Source organism: Cetorhinus maximus, chromosome 21 (assembly GCF_964194155.1).
Source record: "Cetorhinus maximus chromosome 21, sCetMax3.hap1.1, whole genome shotgun sequence".
Classification (NCBI taxonomy): Eukaryota; Metazoa; Chordata; class Chondrichthyes; order Lamniformes; family Cetorhinidae; genus Cetorhinus; species Cetorhinus maximus.
The window spans coordinates 10,127,784-10,149,263 of record NC_135899.1 but is presented as its reverse complement, the minus strand read 5'-3'; the positions used below and the strand labels follow the sequence as shown (position 1 = coordinate 10,149,263).

The 21,480-nt window shown below is 45.0% G+C and overlaps 1 long non-coding RNA gene across 1 annotated transcript in view; it reads left to right on the top strand.

The window, feature by feature from the left end:
* Positions 1–21,480, top strand: part of LOC144695676 (uncharacterized) — a 306,135-nt gene that overhangs the window by 222,554 nt on the left and 62,101 nt on the right. The window contains exon 2 of the long non-coding RNA XR_013579988.1: positions 2,146–2,332. This is a non-coding gene — a long non-coding RNA (uncharacterized LOC144695676). The remainder of the gene's footprint in view (positions 1–2,145; positions 2,333–21,480) is intronic.

Below are 21,480 nucleotides of genomic sequence, written 5' to 3'. Positions count from 1 at the left end.
TATATCTGTGATTCCTCTGACACCTTACGTCACATCAACAATTTCCAGTTCCCTGGCCCCAACCGCTTCCTCTTCACCATGGATGTCCAATCCCTCTACACCTCCATCCCCCACCAGGATGGTCTGAGGGCCCTTAGCTTCTTTCTTGAACAGAGGCCCCAACAATCCCCATCCACCACTACTCTCCTCCGTCTGGCTGAACTTGTTCTCACACTGAACAATTTATCCTTTAACTCCTCTCACTTCCTCCAAATAAAAGGTGTGGCTATGGGTACCCGCATGGGCCCCAGCTATGCCTGTCTCTTTATGGGGTATGTGGAACATTCCTTGTTCCAGTCCTACTCCGGCCCCCTCCCACAACTCTTTCTCCGGTACATCGATGATTACTTCGGTGCTGCTTCATGCTCCCGTCGGGACCTGGAAAAATTTATTAATTTTGCTTCCAATCTCCACCCCTCCATCATCTTCACATGGTCCATCTCTGACACTTCTCTTCCCTTCCTTGACCTCTCTGTCTCAATTTCTGATGATAGACTGTCCACCAATATCCATTACAAGCCTACCGACTCCCACAGCTACCTCGACTACAGCTCCTCACACCCCGCTTCCTGTAAGGACTCCATCCCATTCTCTCAGTTCCTTCGCCTCCGTCGCATCTGTTCTGATGACGCTACCTTCAAAAACAGCTCCTCTGACATGTCCTCCTTCTTCCTTAACCGAGGTTTTCCATCCACGGTCATTGACGGGGCCCTCAACCGTGTCCGGCCCATATCCCGCGCATCCTCCCTCACGCCTTCTCCTCCTCCCCAGAAACATGATAGGATCCCCCCTTGTCCTCACTTATCACCCCACCAGCCTCCGCATTCAAAGGATCATCCTCCGCCATTTCCGCCAACTCCAGCATGATGCCACCACCAAACACATCTTCCCTTCACCCCCCTTGACGGCATTCCGTAGGGATCGTTCCCTCCGGGACACCCTGGTCCACTCCTCCATCACCCCCTACTCCTCAACCCCCACTTATGGCACCTCCCCATGCCCACGCAGAAGATGCAACACCTGCCCCTTCACTTCTTCTCTCCTCACCGTCCAAGGGCCCAAACACTCCTTTCAAGTGAAGCAGCATTTCACTTGCATTTCCCCTAACTTAGTCTACTGCATTCGTTGCTCCCAATGCGGTCTCCTCTACATTGGAGAGACCAAACGCAAACTGGGCGACCGTTTTGCGGAACACCTGCGGTCTGTCCGCAAGAAAGACCCAAACCTCCCTGTCGCTTGCCATTTTAACACTCCACCCTGTTCTCTTGCCAACATGTCTGTCCTTGGCTTGCTGCATTGTTCCAGTGAAGCCCAACGCAAACTGGACGAACAGCACCTCATCTTCTGACTAGGCACTTTACAGCCCTCCGGGCTGAATATTGAATTCAACAACTTTAGATCTTAAACTCCCCCTCTCCCCATCCCCACCCCGTTTCTTTCCACCCCCCCCCCCCGCTTTTTTTTCAATAATTTATATAGATTCTTCTTTCCCCACCTATTTCCATTATTTTTAAATCTAAAACTAAAACCTCTAGTCTTTCCACCCCACCCCCACTAGAGCTGTACTTTGAATATCCTGTCTTCCATTCTTAATTAGCACTTTTCTCAGACAAAGACCACCACCTTCAACACGTCTCTGACCCTTTTGTCTGTGACATCTTTTGATTATTTGCTCATCTCCACAATCATCACACCACACCCTCAATGTGTCACTCCCCCCCCCCCCCCCCCCAAACCAATTTATATTTCTCCTTTCTTCTAACTATGCTCCAGTTCTGCCGAAGGGCCATGAAGGCTCGAAACGTTAACTGATTTCTTCTCCGCCGATGCTGCCAGACCTGCTGAGTTTTTCCAGGTAATTCTGTTTTTGTTGTGGTGGTAGCGCCTGTCACGCATAGCGAAGTAGGCGGGTTTCCGAGGGATGGGGTAGCGGATTGGCGCATCGCCTGTCACACATAGTGAAGGAGGCGGGTTTCCGACTAATGGTTAGCGGATCGGTGGAGCGGCTGACACTCAGTTTGAGGGAGGCGGTTTTCCCGGATTGGGGCCTCGGTCGGACTTGGAATTACGGGCTGTCCAAGAATGTGGCACCGCTGGGTTCTTGAGTCGGGAATTATAGCCTTTGGAAGCTATTGACGCCTGATTTTATAGTCGGGAGCTTTTATGGTTGAAAGTTTTGACTCGTGTTGTTATTGTTCACCCTGTGGAAGCGCGGACGCCATGGTAACGGATTTGGTGAGCGAGCTGGAGAGTCGCTTCTTTCCCGAGAACCTGCTGAGCAGCGAAGACTGGGGTAAGGAGGAAGCGGGGTCGGGGAAATGGAGAGGATGGGGGGGAGGGGGGAGCAGTGGGTGGGGAGGACGGCGGGTTTAGGGGGTTTGGAGGGGGAGGGGGAAGACGGGCGAGGTGGAGGGGGGACGGCGGAGGGATGGGGGTGTGAGGGGGAGTAAGGAGTTTGTGATAGTCTATTACAACCCCTTGAGCTTTGTAATGGATTGTTACAACGGGGAAAGCTCCTTCTATATTGTATTTGCAATCACATGTTCTACTGACCCAGCGAGTGAGGCCTATAGTCCGAGTTTGTGGGTACATCATGTCTGCCAGATGGTACAGTTTTAATGTGTAATCCATTGAAAGGTAATATACAGAAGTACATTCCTGCCAAGTGTCAGTTTTTTGTAATGGGTGCAATAAATAGCACCAATGTTTAAATTAACAAACCATAGCCAAGTCTTCAACTGACTGGGCCCTATGGTCTGGAATGTTCTAACTATACCTCATCCCAACCAGTTGATGCTGGTGTTTGTGTTCCACTCGCATCGCCTCCCATCTTTTCTGATCTAAATCTATCATTGGAAACATCTATTCCCTTCTCCCTCATCTGCTTGTCTAGCTTCCCTTTAAATACCCTGTGGTAGCGAGTTCCATATTCTCACCACTCTCTTGGTAAACAAGATCTTTCTGAATTCCCTATTAGATTTCTTGGTGACTATCTTATATTGATGGCTGCTCGTTATTCTCTTCCCCGCAAGAGTCGGAGGGAGTGGTGGTGGTGAGTGTAAAAAGCTTGCACCGTTTTCAAGATCTCAATTAGTCCCCACCTTGGCCGCCTTTTCCCAAGAGAAAAGAGACCCAGCCTATCAGTCCTTTCCTGATGTGTATGTCCAGGTGTTTCTGCTTATCACCCTTGTAAGTCTGCTCTGCAACCTCTCCAGTGCCTCTATATTCTTCCTATAATCTGTTTTATAATAAATACTGCATGCATTACTCAGTGTGGTCTAACCAAGGTTTGACACAGCTTTAGTGTAACTTCACAATTCTATTCCTCTAGAAATAAAACCTAGTGCTTGGTTTGCTTTTTAACAATCTTGCTGACCTGTGGTGTAGTTTTTGGTGATGATTATTGTAGTCCAGGATCCTTTTGTTTCTCTACTCCACTGAGACTTGCACCTTCCAAGGTGCCCTATTCTTCCTGCACAATGTACTGCCTCATATTTATCTGTGTTCAACTTCATTTGCTGATTAATTACCCATGCAGCTCGTTTATTAATGTTCTCTTGTAATTTGTTGCAGTGATTCATTCTGCAACTTGTCTCTTGACTCCCCATTCTCTCTTTTAGCCAATTTGTGAGGCATCTTATCGATGGTTTTCTTAAAATCCAGGTAAATTGCATCTGTACATTACCATTGTCCCTGATGCCCACTCAAAAAAATCAAGAAGGTTGGTCGAGCAAGATTTTCCCCTTTGAAATCTATTTCTAGGTTTTCTTCTATCCTTTTCTTTATTAAAGTCTCCATTATTTTTTCTACCACAGCTGACTGGTTTATAATACCCTGGACAAGTCTGCCCCCTTTCTGAAATATAGGGATTACATTGATTATCCAATGTCTTTTTCAAATGAGTTATTAAATGTGAGTAGTAATGCCCTAGCTATCTCTCTCCTATATCCTTTTCAAACATGTGAATGCATCCCATCTGCATCAAGGATTTTATCCTGAGTTTGTTTACTTTATTCCACCATCCCCAATTTTTATTTTAAATGCACTTACCTAACTACTCATCTCCAGTCAATGTCCTGTCTACCTGTTCTGTCTCCCTCGTAAATACCAGATCCAAATAATCATTTCATAATTCTGCCATCTCTGTCATAACCTGTGGCACGATCCACTCTATCCCTCAATGGTCCTATTCCCATTGCAACCATTTTTTAAATGATGTGATGTAGAATATTTTACTCGTTTGTTTTGTTTGTTGATAATTTCATAATTCCTCTTTGCCTACCTGACTGTTTTTTTTATTTCTCTCCCCATATTCCCTCTTAACATGCACTCTGCTGTCTATGATATGTCCTTCCTAACCTTTAGTTGTTCCCTTATTTCTCATCCATGGGGTCCCACTGGGGTTTAACTTGTTCTTTAAATATTGCGCATTGTTGTTTCACAGCGTTGTTTGACCGTGGAGTTGCCTATTTTATTTTCATAAGTTCTATTCTCAGCCCCTCTTTAGCAACTTTTCTCCAATTGATTAACTGGGTTTTATCCTTCTCGATCATCATCTTAAAGTGTATTTATGTTATGGTCACTGTTGCCTTGATGTTGCCCCACTACTATATTTTTTAAAAATTCATTCATGAGCTTTGGGCTTCACTGGCTGGACCAGCATTTATTGGCCATCCCTAATTGCCCTTGAGAAGGTGGTGGTGAGCTTCTTTCTTGAACCGCTGCAGTCTGTGTGGCATAGGTACACTCACAGTGCATTTAGGGAGGGAGTTCCAGGATTTTGACTCAGCGACAGTGAAGAAACGGTGATATATTTCCAACTCAGGATGGTGAATGGCTTATAGGGGAACTTCCAGGTGGTGGTGTTCCCATGTGTCTGTTGCCCTTATCCTTCCAGATTATAGCGGTCATGGGTTTGGAAGGTGCTGTTTAAGGAGGCTTGGTGAGTTCCTGGAGTGCGTCTTGTAGATGGTACACACTGCTGCTACTGTGTACCATCTACAATAGCATATCTTCCATAATTAGGCTTTTTACATATTGGATTAGAAAAGATGCCTGTACACATGGTAGGAACTCTATTCCCTAATCGCCTTTACCTGCTCCTGCTGCCCAATAATATCAGAGTAGCAGAAACTACCCCCACCTCCATGAATTTGTCTGCATATTTTCTCTTCCACCTCCCTTCCATTATAGTCGTTAGTGTGACGGATCCTGAGTATGCTCCAGGGATGTCTTGGGATGTTTTGTTAAAGGTTCTATATAAATGCAAGTTGCAAAATTTCTGTAGCCCTATTGGAGCTGTTTCAGTTTGGTAACTGTAAGCCTTCTCCTGATGTTTACTGAAATCTGCGGTCCTTATTCCACTCACCAACACGTGGCCTCAGTGTTCGGGGGTTCGGAATTGGGTTGGTGACTGAAGCGGTAGCAAGAAGTTGAACTGACACAGTGCCGTTATTGTGGAGAAACATGTCAAAGTGTGAAGACAAATGGAGGAGCAACTCTGCTGTCGGGATTAAAGGGACTGGATTTAGCGGTGCAATTGTCAGGAGTCAGTTCCTAGACTCTGCTTTCCTGGAATTGAAACTAAAGCAATTCCTGTATCAAAACATTTAAAATGTGCAATACCTGACAAGGAAATGAATAAGCACTTGGTGAAAATGATCCAAATATAAGGACAGTTAGCCTGATATCAGTATTGGGGAAAATGTCAGAATCTAATGTTTGTGATGTAGAGAGCTGTGGATGCTCACTGAGCGTATTTAGGTCATAGATTGAGAGATTGTTGGACACTAAGGGCACTGAGATATGGAGAGAGTGCCGAAATTGAGGGAGATGGTCAGCCAAGATCTTACTGAATGCCAGAGCAGGTTCAAGAGGCGAAATGGCTTCCTCCTGCTCCCATTTCTTATGTTCCTCCAGCAATATAAGGTAAGCAATCTTGGTCGTGGAGTAAAAACATCTGTACGTGGGAATCTTTTCTTTTGTGAGGGGGTTGCTGCTGTTGTAAAGTATGTATTTGTGTGCCTCAATGAGACTTTTGGTGAAAGGAATCTCTTGATATCTGGGATGTGGGCTGGAAATGATGGAATCAGTAACAGCAGGAAGTAATGGTTTGGAACGATTCTCTCGGTCATGCACTCGCCATCTATCTAATAGTTTCTAGCAAAGGACATAATTGTTTCTTTCTTTATTGGTTCACAGGACGTGGGTGTCAGTAGCTAGGCTAGCATTTCTTGCCCCTGCTGCAATAATAGTGATTCTTAATACCATGAAAAAAGGAAGACTTGCACTTATATAGTGCCTTTCTCAATCTCAGGTCGTCCCAATGTGATTTACCACCAATGATTTACTTTTGAATTGTAGAAATGGTTGTATTGTTGGCAACGCTGCAGCCAATTTGTGCACAGCAAGATCCCACAAACATTAACATGATGATGACCAGGTTATCTATTTTTTGTTTAAAGAGAAATTGTTGAGGGCTAAAGATTGTCTGACCGACTAGGGAGAACGTCCCTGCTCCTCTTCAAAGTGAGGACCCAGGATTTCTACCTCCATCTGAGGGAGCAGATGGTTTAATGTTGCACCGGAAAGACGTCATCTCCGGCTCTGCAGTACTCTCTCTGCACTGCCGCTGAATGTTGGTCTCGATTATGACTCTTGAACTTCTGGTGTGGGTCTTGAACCCACAAACCCCCTGACTCCTTTAAAAATAAAACTGGAATCCACAAAACTAGATGGGAGGAGTTGGGGCAGTTCTTGGAGCTGGTGTTGGCCTCCAGTCACGCTATGAAGAGGGTTACTTCTACCCAGAGAGTTGTTAGACTGTAGGACTCACTACCGCATGTCGTCGCTGAGGTGCATAGTATTAGATGTATTAAATATGAAGCTAGATAAGGAAGAAAGAGAAATGAAGGATATCATAGGGGGAGATGACATTAGGTTGAAATCAAACCCCCATATGGTCCAGTGGGGACGATTGGCCTATTTCTGTGCCGTAAACCATGTACGATGCCAGGGGAAATCGATGAGTAACTTGGCCAGAAGAAAATAAAACAAAATGTGTTGATTTATTTTGATTGAAGTCAACAACCTGCATTCCACAAACCAGTTAACTCCCCTAGCTGTCAATTTGATTGGAAATGTGTATTTATTTAACACCTGTACCATCCTCAGGACATCCCAAAACACTTCGCAGCCAAAGAAATACTTCTAAAACATGGTCACTGTTGTAATGGAGACAAGCACGGCATCCACTTACGCACAACAAGCTCCCACAAGCACAATGTGATAACCAGATAAGATATTTCAGTGATGTTGGTTGAGAGATGGATATTGTCCAGGAAATCGGCGAGGACTCCCTTTGCTCTTCAAGATAGTGGCCATAGGAGCTTTTGTGCTCACATGAGGGGGCAGTCAGGGCCTCGATTTTAAAGTCTCATCCAAAAGACAGCACTTCCGACAGTGCAACCCTCCCTCAGAACTGGCATTTGATTTCTCTGCTCAAGTCTCCGGAGTGGGTTTTGAAGACAACTGTTACTTGGAGGCGGGAGTGCTACCCGCTGAGCTTAGGCTGACACACATTGGTACATACGGATATTCAGCAATTCTTAATATTGAGCTTCTGTTGAAATTTTACAGGGAGCACTTGTATCTGATTTGTCAAACAAGTTAAACTTGTATCTCTGCTTTTTAATTGCTTATGCTTTTGCCTGTTATAAATTACTTCAGCATTGTGAGCTGAAGTATGTGACTTTCAATGTTCAGCCACTTGCTCAATCTATTCCTCCACACATAAACCCGACCTCAAGCTAATTGTCCTTTAATTGGTCTTGGGAAATCATTTTTTAATTTATTCATTGATGGGATGTGGGTGTCACTGGCTATGTCAACATTTATTGCCCATCCCTAATTTCCCTTGAGAAGGTGGTGGTGAGCTGCCTTCTTGAACTGCTGCAGTCCAAGTGGTGTAGGTACACCCACAGTGCTGTTAGCAAGAGTTCCACGATTTTGACCCAGTGACAGTGAAGGAATGGCGATATATTTCCAAGTCAGGATGGTGAGTGGCTTGGAGGGGAGCGTCCCAGTGCTGGTGTTCCCATCTATCTGCTGCCCTCGTCCTTCTAGGCAGTAGTTGTCATATGTTTGGAAGGTGCTGTCGAAGGATCCTTGGTGAGTTGCTGCAGTGTGTCTTATAGATGGTACATACTGCTGCCACTAGGTGATGATGGTGGAGATAGTGAATGTTTAAAGTGGTGGGTGGGCGCTGATCAAGTGGGCTGCTTTGCCCTCGATGGTGTCAAGCTTCTTGACTGTTGTTGGAGCTGCACTCATCCAGCGGAGAGGAGAGCATTCCACCACACTCCTAAATTGTGCCTTGTCGATGGTAGACAGGCTTTGAGGAATCAGGAGGTGACTGACTTTAAGCTTGCATTCTTGCTTTGGTTGACCTGCAGCTTTCAATGCCTGCAGCTTTATTTTAACTGATCCTGCTAGAGAAAGCTTACACTGCCCTGCTTGATCTTAGTGTCAACCTGAATATTAAAAAAAGATGCAAATTGTAGTTTGTATCACTGTATTGAAGAATCTTTTCCTCTGTGGCTGAATTTTAAATATAGTCCACTGCCTTGCAAGAGTTTTTTTTGACAACCTCAGCAATACTGCAGCGCATAAAGTTAATATGCAGGTCACCACAGAAATTGTTCTGCTGACTTCCTCCAGGAATTTGACTCTGGAATTTTAGCAGAGACAAGCCACCTGCGGTTCTGTCACGCTGCTAGAAATTTGCACTGTGCGATTAACAGATTGAGGTGATTTTTGCCTGCACATTAAACCTGTTCCGCAGCGAGTGTGGATGTGATGGAAAGTTTAAATGAGGCAGTCTCTCTGGCCCTGCTGACAATCTCCTATATAATTGCTTTTCATTTTTATTTAATTTCATTTGTGTCTGGCAATGTCAGGTGAATGGGAACAGTCGGAGACTTTGTCCGGATATGTTTAGAGCTAACCCCTGAGCAGAGGGAATCTGATTTGTGCCTCTGCTGTGTTGAAATCACGGTTCTTGTGCAATCTGTTGGTGTAGACTTGCTTCTGTGCTGGGTATCTGGTGGACAAAGGGGCACAAACCACTTTCTCTTTCCCTGTCCACGCCCCACCAGACTGAGTGCAATGCTTGGCGTGAAAGTCCAACTTAATTCCCCAGGCCCATTCTGTGCTTTGTTTTAAAATAAGGATCACCCAGCAAGGTGAGTTGCTGATAGGAGCCTTCTAATATTGACCCCACTCACCCACCCCCCGACCCCCACCTCTCTGGTGGGTCTTCAGCCTCTCTTGCACTGCCTCACCCCACCCCCACTTTGTGTTCCCTCTGCCTCCCCTCTTCCTGTGCCACCCGATTATCAAGATTTACGAACTAAATTAAAGAACAGGTCCTCAAGGGTTACAATCTCTGGATTACTACCCGAGCCACGTGCAAATTGGCATAGGGACGCGAGAATAAGGGAAGTAAACACGTGGCTGAAGGAGTGGTGCGGGAAAGTGGGGTTCCATTTCGTGGGACACTGGCATCAGTATTGGAACAGGAGGGATCTGTACCGTTGGGACGGTCTCCACCTGAACCGATCTGGGACCAATATTCTAGTGAAAAGGGTAAATCGGGTGGTCAACAGGATTTTAAACTAGAAAATGGGGGGGAGGGAAGGGTAAAACTCCAAGAAGTATGACTAATGGGAAACAAAGCAGCAGGTTAGCTTGTGGGGGGGTGGATTCAGCTTTATGGAAAATTATGAAAAAACTGAAAAGAAAGGAGAGCCCAGGAGAGGCTATTAAAGTCCCCAGAACACAAAATAGGACAGAGTGTTTGGAAAGGGCTAGGAATCTAACTTCAAGCACATCAGATAAAGGGACGACAATGAGAAGGGGGACGGGAAATACAGGACTGAAGGTGTTGTATCTGAATGCACGCAGTATACGAAATAATGTAAATGAGCTTGTGGCGCAGATTGAAATTGGCAGGTATGATGTGGTGGGCATCACGGAGAGATGGCTGCAAGGGGATCAGGACTGTAGCTAAATGTCTAAGGGTGTACATCCTATCGAAAAGATAGGCAGGTTGACAGAGGGGGTGGGGTTGCTTTGTTAGTAAGAAATGAAATTAAATAGATAGCGAGAAATGATGTAGGGTCAGATGATGTAGAATCTGTGTGGGTAGAGTTGAGGAACCACAAAGGTAAGAAAACCATAATGGGAGTTATGTACAGGCCTCCGAACAGTAGTCAGGATGTGGGGCACAAGATACACCAGCAGATAGAAAAGGCGTGTAAGAAAGGCAAGGTTACAGTGATCATGGGGGATTTCAACATGCAGGTAGACTGGGCAAATCATGTTGGTAGTGGATCCTAAGAAAAGGAATTTGTGAAATATCTACGAGATGGCTTTTTGGAGCAGCTTGTGGTGGACCCCACTAGGGAAGAGGCAATTCTAGATTTAGTGATGTGTAATGAGGCAGATTTGATAAGGGAACTTAAGGTGAAGGAACTCTTAGGAGGAAGTGACCATAATATGATAGAATTTACCCTGCAATTTGAGAGGAAAAAGCTGGAATCAGATGTAACGGTATTACAGTTGAATAAAGGCAACTACAGAGGCATGAGGGAGGAGATGGCCAGAATTGACTGGAAGATGAGCCTAGCAGGAAAGACAGTGGATCAGCAATGGCAGAAGTTTCTGAGAGTAATTTGGGAGACACAGCAAAAATTCATCCCTAGGAAGAAAAAGCATACTGAAGGGAGGACGAGGCAACCATGGATGACAAGGGAAGTCAGGCACAGCATAAAAGCTAAAGACAAAGCGTACAATGCAGTGAAGAGCAGTGGGAAACCAGGGGATTGGGAAGCCTACAAAGACCAACAGAGGACAACTAAAAAAGAAATAAGGAGGGAGAAGATTAAATATGAGGGTAAACTAGCCAGTAATATACAAGAAGAGTGCAAGAAATTTTTAGATATATAAAGGGTAAGAGAGAGGCAAAAGTGGTCATTGGGCCGCTGGAAAATGACGCTGGAGAAGTAGTAGTGGGGAACAAAGAAACGGCAGATGAACTGAATAGGTACTTTGCGTCAGTCTTCACGGTGGAAGACACGAGTAACATCAAAGTTCAAGAGAGTTGGGGGGCAGAGGTGAGTATGGTGGCCATTACCAAGGAGAAGGTGTTAGGAAAACTGAAAGGTCTGAAGGTGGATAAATGACCTGGACCAGATGGATTACACCCCAGAGCTCTGAAGGAGATAGCTGAAGAGATAGTGGAGGCGTTAGTGGTGATCTTTGAGGAATCACTGGAGTCAGGGTGAGTCCCAGAGGACTGGAAAATCGCCAATGTAACCCCCTATTTAAGAAGGGAGTGAGGCAAATGACGGGAAATTACAGGCTAATTAGCCTGACCTCGGCCATTGGTAAGATTTTAGAGTCCGTTATTAAGGATGAGATTTCGGAATACTTGGAAGTGCATGGTAAAATCGGGCAAAGTCGGTATGGTTTCATCAAGGGGAGGTCATGCTTGACAAATCTGTAAGAATTCTTTGAGGAGGTAACGAGTAGGTTAGACAAAGGAGAGCCAATGGATGTTATCTACTTGGACTTCCAGAAGGCCTTTGACAAGGTGCCGCACAGGAGGCTGCTCAGTAAGATAAGAGCCCATGGTGTTAGAGGCAAGGTACTAGCATGGATAGAAGATTGGCTGTCTGGCAGGAGGCAGAGAGTGGGGATAAGGGGGTCCTCCTCAGGATGGCGACCGGTGACTAGTGGAGTTCCGCAGGGGTCAGTGTTGGGACCACAACTTTTCACTTTATATATTAATGATCTAGATGCAGGAACTGAGCGCATCCTGGCTAATTTTGCAGATGATACAAAGATAGGTGGAGGGACAGGTAGTATTGAGGAGGTGGGGGGGCTGCAGAAGGATTTAGACAGGTTAAGAGAATGGGCAATGAAGTGGCAGATGGAATACAATGTGGGGAAGTGTGAGGTCATGCACTTTGGTGTGAAGAATAGAAGCATAGACTATTTTCTAAATGGGGAGAGAATTCAGAAATCTGGAGTGCAAAGGGACTTGGGAGTCCTAGTGCAGGATTCTCTTAAGGTTAACTTGCAGGTTGAGTCGGTAGTTAGGGAGGCAAATGCAATGTTGGCATTTATTTTGAGAGGACTAGAATACAAAAGCAGGGATGTGCTGCTGAGGCTTTATAAGGCTCTGGTCAGACCACATTTAGAATATTCTGAGCAATTTTGGGCCCCCTATCTCAGGAAGGATGTTCTGGCCCTGGAGAGGGTCCAGAGGAGGTTCACGAGAACGATCCCAGGAATGAAAGGCTTAACATATGAGGAACGTTTGAGGACTCTGGGTCTATACTCGATGAAGTTTAGAAGGATGAGGGGGGGATCTGATTGAAACTTACAGAATACTGAAAGGCCTGGATAGAATGGACGTGGGGAAGATGTTTCCGTTAGTAGGAGAGACTAGGACTCGAGGGCACAGCCTCAGAGTAAAGGGAAGACCTTTTAGAACAGAGATGAGGAGAAACTTCTTTAGCCAGAGTGTGGTGAATCTGTGGACTTCATTGCCACAGAAGGCTGTGGAGGCCAGGTCATTGAGTGTATTTAAGACCGAGATAGACAGGTTCTTGATTGGTAAGGGGATCAAAGGTTACGGGGAGAAGGTGGGAGAATGGGTTTGAGAAACTTATCAGCCATGATTGAATGGCGGAGCAGACTCGATGGGCCGAGTGGCCTAATTTCTGCTCTTATGTCTTATGGTCTCTCTATGATTGCACCGTCTGTTAACTCTGAGCTGTAGATATCGTAAGGTCGAGCCCCAGCCCTCAATATTAAAAGTGGTTTGCACCTCCCTGAGAAGCCACTGCAGCAATCACTATGTTATCGATCCCCGTCTATTTAAATTAGGAAAAGTTGGCCAGAGTTGTCAGCTAAGGTATTGGTAGAATCAAGGATGAAGTCTTGCAGGCAGATTTTTGGGGAACTGGATTAGGGTGACGGATGCTATGAGGCCAGACCGGTTACACCCCAACAAAGTCATGACTAATATCGTGACAGCAGATTTGCTAGTGCTGCTCGGGAAGTTTTAAACGAGCTGGGCGGGGGGAGTGGGGTCGGTAATCTGAATGTATATTCAGAAGGGCAAGGCGAGTGAATAAGGCAGGTGGGTTGAAGGCACAGATAGGCAATTGGGAGGAAATGTATGAGCTGGCATGAACTCCTCTTCCATGTGTTAATGATTCTGTGACCACAGCTATTACTGATATGTAGCTTAAAGAAGGGCAGGAATGGCAGCTCAACATTCCTGACAGGATAGAGAGAAAAATGGAGTGGGCCACAATACAGGTTAAACAAAGAGTCTGAACTTTGCTGTCGATTACAGTTGCCCTGGGGAAGCAGGTATGAGACCCAGATCCCTAAACTTCATTGTATTAATGATTGCAATCACCCACCCTAAAGCGAAAAGTACCATAAATGCCATGAGGTCATTTTGCACGACAAGTACAGGGAAGAGAACAAACAACAAAGAAAAGTACAGCCCAGGAACAGGCCCTTCGACCCTCCAAGCCTGCGCCGATCATATTGCCTGTCAAACTAAAACATTTTGCACTTCCGGGGTCCGTATCCCTCTATTCCCATCCTATTCATGTATTTGTCAAGCTGCCTCTTAAACACCGCTATCGTACCTGCTTCCACCACCTCCTCTGGCAGCGAATTCCAGACACTCACTACCCTCTGCATAAAAAACTTGCCCTGCACATCTCCTCTAAAGTTTTCTCCTCTCACCTTGAATCTATGTCCCCTAGTAATTGACTCTTCCACCCTGGGAAAAAGCTTCTGACTGTCTAGTCTGTCCATGCCGCTCATAATTTTGTAAACTTCTATCAAGTCGCCCCTCAATCTCCGTCGCTCTAGTGAGAACAATCCGAAGGTGCATTCATAATGTGGCCAAGCAGGTTGATTAGCAACCTGTAAACCCTTCCAGAACGGGAGAGTTTCTTGGTCAGCGAAAGGCAACACTGCAGTCCTTCATCAAGCATTATCGTTAACCAATCCAACCCAGTGGAAGTCCATGTTCATCAATGCCTCTCAGAGCAAGGTACAGGGAGGGCTTGGGGTCATTGCTGTCCCATTAGGAAATACATTGGTCAACTTGAGACCAATGATGTTGTGTACTGAAGTATCTTGTGTGGGAATTGAAGCCGCCACTTTCAGCCCACAAAGGTAGAGAATTTTATCCACCTATTTCTGGAATATTTATACGGCGTCTGAGTCTGGAAAGATGAAGCAGTGGATTTTTTTCTGTTTTCGGAAGTTGGGTCCTCCCAGAGATCTCCCTAACATAGGCCTCTGTGTTCAATGGATGCCTCCCAGGGACCCTGATCCAGACACACTTCCACTGGCACAGGATCTCTTTGGAGTGGCATCTCTCCTGCAATATCCACAAGTTTCCACAGAGAGTAGTGAGTGTGGGGAACTTGCTGCCACATGGAGTGGTTGAGGTGGAGAGAGCTGATATATTGATAGGGAGGTTTGAATTCCAAGATGCCTTTGTATCCCACAGAATGTATTTGGAGCTTGTTTTTGTCTGTTTGAGAAAATGAGGCTTATTTCAGAAATAGAAAAAAACCATAAATATTCAAACTCCATCTTGGCAATTTTGAGATCTGTGCATTCGTGTCTCAGACAGTGCTGCCCTCCCAGACTCTGATGAAAAAGGACATCTCGGGGTGTGGGGCTAGGACTGTAGGGGACACCGATGGAAAATGGGAGAGGGTGAGACAACATCCTACTGGGATTGATCTTGAAGTGATTCACCCCCACTCGTGCAAATCCAGAAATGAAATGAAAAAAATGAAGGTTTGAGATGAATCCTTCATCAGACTTAGAAATAGAAAGTTGGCAAAATGTAGGCGGCAGGAGGGAAGAGGAGAGCTCAATGTTGATTGGACATAAATGTCTTGTTTCATTGCGGAGGCATTGTCAGGGAACCATCTTCCCTCTGTCAACCCCCTTAACATTTATGCGTTTCAGACTGATCACCTCTCATTCAGTTAAACTCTGGGGAATATAGGCCAAGTCTATTCATTCTCTTCTGATCAGACAATCTCCTAAGAAATCACTCCAGAACCTTCCTTGCACTCGCTCTAAGGGAAGCATCTCCTTCTTTCATTCAGGATACCAAAGTTTTACACAGTATTTCAGGTGCAGTGTCACTGAGATCCTATATATTTCAGAGAGACTTCACATTGCAATATTCGCCAGAGGAAGTTACAAACCAGTTGTGCAGCAGATTACAGTTGATTTTCCAAAAACATATTTTTGATACAAAGATTGAGAGTGATCTTATCAGTTGCTGAGTTCTCCAATCATTTGTTCTCCATCATTACTGTACTTAAATCGTTCTGTTGGGACAATAAGGCCCAGTTGTCAATCATGTTTGCTTTTGCAGTGCAGTTCAGAACCAGCTAAATACTAAAGCATGTATCACAGTTTATACATTAATGAAATAATCCTAACGCTTATACATTTGTGACATCATTGTGTATATTAACGTGACAAATCTGAGCTACTTTTCTCAATGATGGCCGTTAAACATATAACCAAATCATGGGATTGAATGAAGTCAGTTTTGAAAATGTGAATTTGATCTGATCCACATATAAGAATACATAACAATGATATTATGATCCAGCTCAGAAGGAGACCATTTGGTCCATTGTGCCTGTGAAACTTCAAAGACAAGTCACCAGTCTTGGGCCGTTATGAATGGGGTAGTCTTCCTGCAGCAGAGATTCTGTCAGCAGGTGGCATCAGTGCACTTTGTAACAATGAAAGACTTGCGTTCAGAAAGAGTCTCAACCCATCCCAGAAACTTCCTGCATCCGCAATGAATTACTCGCAAGGGCAAGAGCCGCAGTTACACGGGAAAATACAGCAGCCAGCTTATGTGCAGTAAGATCCCAAATGAGGAAATTAGAGGGATGAGTGGTTAATCTCCCTTTTTAGTGATGCTGGTTGAGGGAGGAATGTTGTCCAGGACACCCGGAGAACTCGGGAGGTCTGACAAGATCTGTGGGGAGAAAGACAGGAGTTAACACTTCGAGTCTGTATGACTCTTCAGAGCTCTTGTCTTTCTCTCCACAGATGCTGCCAGACCTCCTGAGTTTTTCCAGCATTTTTAGTTTTTGTTTCAGATTTCCAGCATCCGCAGTATTTTGCCTCTATCACTGGGAGAACCCCCCTACCCCCTTTACCGTGGGATCTGAAACACTCACGAGGCAGACGCAGCCTTATTTTAACATCTCACCAAGATTGAGCTGATTGTAGAACGATAGCAACAGCAGTGGACCATTCAGCCCCTTGAAACCCTTTCGCCTTTGAATTTGATCATTTGATCAGGACTGATCTGTATCTCAATTCCATTTATCTGCCTTAGCTCCATATCTGTTGATGGTCTGGAAGTTCTGATTGCCCCAATAGCCACAGTCTGGTGGTGAAGAGAATTCCACATTTTCATAAATTTTTTCAGTTAAAAAGTGATTTGAGATTTGATTCCTTGTTCTAATTTTAAAGATAATGGCAGAGAGTATTTTCCAAAATCGAGTAGAATTTCTGTCCAGCGGGCAGGATTGTCTCCAATGACAGAAACTTCCCAGATTTTCCTCCCATTGAAATGAATGTAAGGAAATTCCGCTGAGTTGTGAAAGTGGTGTCGAGGTTTGCCTTCCTGTGCTGCACACAGACGACCCTTCACACTCAGGCAGGAACAATGGGAAATTATCCCAATATTACACATTGTGAAATATATGGAACATTTTGCACAATAGAATCACAGACAGTATCTCTGCAATAAAACAAGTCATTTATTTGAAACCAACGTTAGCCTCTCCTCTCCCCCTTTCCTCTTTAACTCTCTATTTTTCCAGACTTGCTGTCATGTCTGTTTATCTCTCAGTTCAGAGACAGGTTCTTTCCAATGGGTCACACCTTGTGTTTTCTCCCGGCTGGATTGGCAGGAATGATGTTCCTGTGAGAAGAAGCTCTTCAAGACCAATCCCAACAGGGATGTGGTTTCACCCCCTCCCGCTTTTCACAATCTGCCCCACAGTCCTGTTCTGACACTCTGTGATGTGCACGCTCTTTTTCAGGGACCGGGGTGGGGGGTGCAGCACTGCCTGAGATGCGAATCCGCAGGCTCCAAACCCACAGATACAGCGTTTGAATATCTCGAGACTTTTTTCTAGTTTCGGAAATGAGCGTTATCTGCTCAAACTGACATTTTAAAAGACTCGCATTTACCTGGCGCTTCAAATCGCTTTCCAGCCAATGAAGTTTCTTTGAAGCATGGTCACTGTTGTCATGTAGGAAACATGGTAGCTAATTGTGTGCAAAGCAAACTCACGCAAGTAACAATGTGATAATGACCGGACAATCTGTGTTTTCACTGGTGATGTTGATTGAGGGATAAATATTGGCCAGGACACCGGGGACTAACTCGCTGCTCTTCTTCGAAATGGTGTCATGTGATCTTTCCCATCCACCAGAGCAGGCACGTGCGGCCTCAGTTTACCATCACATCCGAAAGAGGGCACCTCTGACACTGCAGCACTCAGTCAGTACCGCACGGAGTGTCAGCTTTAATTTTTGAGGGGGACTTGAACCCAGAACCTTGCGACTCAGCGGTGAGACTGCTACCAACTGAATGACAGCAACCACATACCAAACAAGCTCCGACTATATATTGCACAGTATAAAACCAAAACAGAACACTGTGGATGCTGGAAATCAGAAATAAATATAGAATATCCTGGAAATAATTAGCAGGTCGGGCAGCATCCGTGAAGAAAGATAAACAGAGCTAACATTTCAGTTCTGTAACATTTCATCCTAATAAAGTGACTTGGGAATTCAAGTCTCCCTGGCAATGTAACAATGCTCTCACCTCAACCAATCCATGTGGCAGCGAGTTCCACATTCTCACTCTCCCTGTGTCAGCAAAAACCTCCTCATATTGGAGCAAAGATGACACTCCAAAGGTTTCCAATATCAGTCTTTTGTTCTGAGCCACCGTCAGTGGGAAGGATCCATTGAGCACAGAGACATGTGTTATGGAATGAAGCAAAATGAAAAGCTGGAAATGCTCGGCAAGTGAGGTGGCATCTGTGGAGGATAAGTGTTCTGATAAAGTCATTTCGATGTGAAATGTGAACATTGTTTCACTCCACAGATGCTGCCAGGCCTGCTGCGTATTTCCAGCATTTTTAATTTTAATTTTTATATCCTTTTTCTATGCTGGGGAGGTGGTGGCGTAGTGATGTCAATGGACTAGCATTCCTGAGGCCAAGGATAATGCCCTTGGAACAAGGGTTCAAATCTCCACCATGGCAAATGCTGGAAATTAAATTCAATTAATATTTCTGGAATTAAAAATGGGTCTCGACCATTAACCCATTGACGATTGTTGTAAAAGCCCATCTGGTTCACCATTTAGGGAAGGAAATCTGCCACCCTTACCCGGTCTGCCCAACGTGTGACTCCAGATGTGGTTGACTCTTAAATGCCCTCTGAAGTAGCGATGGGTAATAAATGCTGGCCCGGCCAGTGATGCCCACATGAACAAATTTTTAAAAAAGAAGAAATTGACAGAGCTGTCCCACAGAGTATTCAACCAACAGTCTGAATAATCATACTCATGGAATCATATCTTACAGATAACGTCCCAGGCACCACCATCACCAATTCTCGGTATATCCGGTCCCACCAGCAGAACGGACCCAACAGAAGCGGAGGTATAGTGATATGCAGTCAGGAGGGAGTTGCCCACGGATCCACAGCATTGACTCGGGACACCATGAAGTCTCATGGCATCAAGTCAAACATGGGCAAGGAAGCCACCTATTGCAAATTGAACCACCTCTGCCATGCCCACCCGCTCCACAAACGTCAGCTGATGAATTATTATTCCTCCAGAAGTGCTGAGTGGATGATCCATCTTAGCCCAGAATCACAGGTGCCAGTCTTCAGCCCGTTCGATTCACTCCAGGTGATATCAAGAAGCAGCTGAAGACACTGGAACTGAAAGTTAATGGGCCCTGACAGCATTCAATTGTACTGAAGACTTGTGCTCTAGAACTAGCCGGGCCCCGAGCCAAGCTTTTTGAGTACACCAGCAACACCGACGTTTAGCCGTCAATGTGGAAAAGTGCCCATGTATGTCCTGTCCACAAAAAGCAAAACAAATCTAACCCAGCCAATTACCACCACATCAGTCTGACCTCGATCATCAGCAATGTGATGGAAGTGGCCGTTGACAGTGCTACCATGCTGTTCTTGCTTAGCAATAACCTGTTCACTGATTCTGAACTAGGGTTCCTCCAAGGCCACTTAGCCTCTGACGTCATTACAGCCTCAGTCCAAACATGGACAAAAGAGCTCCAGAGGTGAGATGAGAGTAACTGCCTTTGACATCAAGGAAACATTTGCCCGAGTGTGGCATCAAGGAGCCCTAACAAAACTGGAGTTAATGGGATCGGAGGGAAAACTCCCCACTGGTTGGAGTCTATCTATCTGTCTCTGCCTTAAAAATATTCAATGACCCCGCTTCCAGCGCCTTCTCTGGCAGTGTTCCAAAGCTCAGAACTCTCCCAGAGAAAAAAATTCTCCTCGTAGCTATCCTATAAGGGCGACCCCTAAATTGAAAATAGCGCCCCTTATTCTGGACTCATCCACAAGAGAAAACATCCTTGTTGAGGCCATTCAGAATCTTATGCAGTTCAATCAAATCACCCCTCACTCTTCTAAACTCCAGTGGAAACAAGTCCAGCCTATCCTCTTAAGACGATACACTCATTTCAGATATCAATCTAGTAATCCTCCTCTGAACTGCCTCAAACGCATTTACATCCTTCCTCAAATAAGGAGATCACAAATGCAAACAATATTCGAGGTGTGGTCTCACCAATGCCCTGTTTCACTGAAGCAAAACATCCTTACTTTTATGTTCAATTCCTTCCATAATAAAGAATAACATTCCATTAGCCATCTTGATTGCATACTAACCTTTTTGTGTCACATGCACTAGAACACCTAGATCCCTCTGTACCTTGGAATTCTGCAGTCATTCTCCATTAAAGTAACACTTTTTTATTCTTCCTGCCAAAGTGAACAACGTCACATTTTTCCACATCATATTCCATCTGCCAGATTTTTTGCCCACTCGCTCAACCTATCTATATCCTTCTGCCAACCCTAAACCTAAGGTTATGTACTCTTCACGACATACTTTCCTACCTTGCTTTGTGTCATCTGCAAAGTTAGTTACCATGCCTTCACTCTGCCCATCTAAGTCATTGATGTAAATTGTAAAAAGTGAAGGCCCCAGCACAAACCTCTGCAGGTGTCCATTCGTCACTGAAGAAGGGTCATACCGACTCAAAACGTTAACTTTGTTTTTCTCTCTCCAGAGATACATTTTCTGTTTTTGTTCCATTTGTCACATCCTGCCAATCAGATAAAGACCCCTTTTAAGCATGCTCTCTGATTTTTGTCAGCCAGCTAACCTTCTATCCATGCTAACATGTTCACTCCAAACTTCTCCTCACTAACATCTGGAGACTTGTACCAAACTTGGAAGAGCTGTCCTGCAGACAAATCAAGCAGCAGTTGACAGATTTAATCTCATCCAATCGGACCGAGGAGCCATAACCCACAGGAACAATCTCTACTTTATCTCCACCTTAAGCTGCCAATGGTTCCTAAAAAAAAAAAGCCCTGATGGCTGCCTACCAAATAACCATGAAATTACTGTCAAAATTTGATACTGAGCTACAGAAAAAGATTTTTCCCCAATATCTGAAAGCTTTGTCAATGACTAGTATATGAGGAGGATCTTAAAGGAAGAGACAGAGGCCAGGAGGCTTTGGAGGAGGTTACAGGGATGAGGAAGAGCGAGGTCAGGGAGGGTGATTGAACACGAGGATGAGAATTTTAAAATCGATGTGCTGCGGGACCTGGATATATAATCTCACACAAGTTCACATCTCAGGCGCACCCAAACCGTGCACCCATCACATCTACAGACAAACATTTAGAAAACATTGAAACTATGAGACCCGTTAATACAACCACGTCGATTTCACTGTGTTTCAAGGTGAACCCTGTGTACTTGATCAACAAAAAAAATTCAAAAGTGGAATCACAGGCAAGTCGGCAAGAAATAAGGAAGTAGAAAAAAGGGCTGAGGGAGCGCGCTGAAGTAGCACTAGAACAAGGAATGTTCCACATATCCCACAAATCGCAGGCATAACTGGGAGTCATGTCGGTTTCCAAACAACGCTTTTATTTGAAGGAAGTGAGTTGAGTTCGAGGAGAAGTTGTTCAATGTGAGAACAA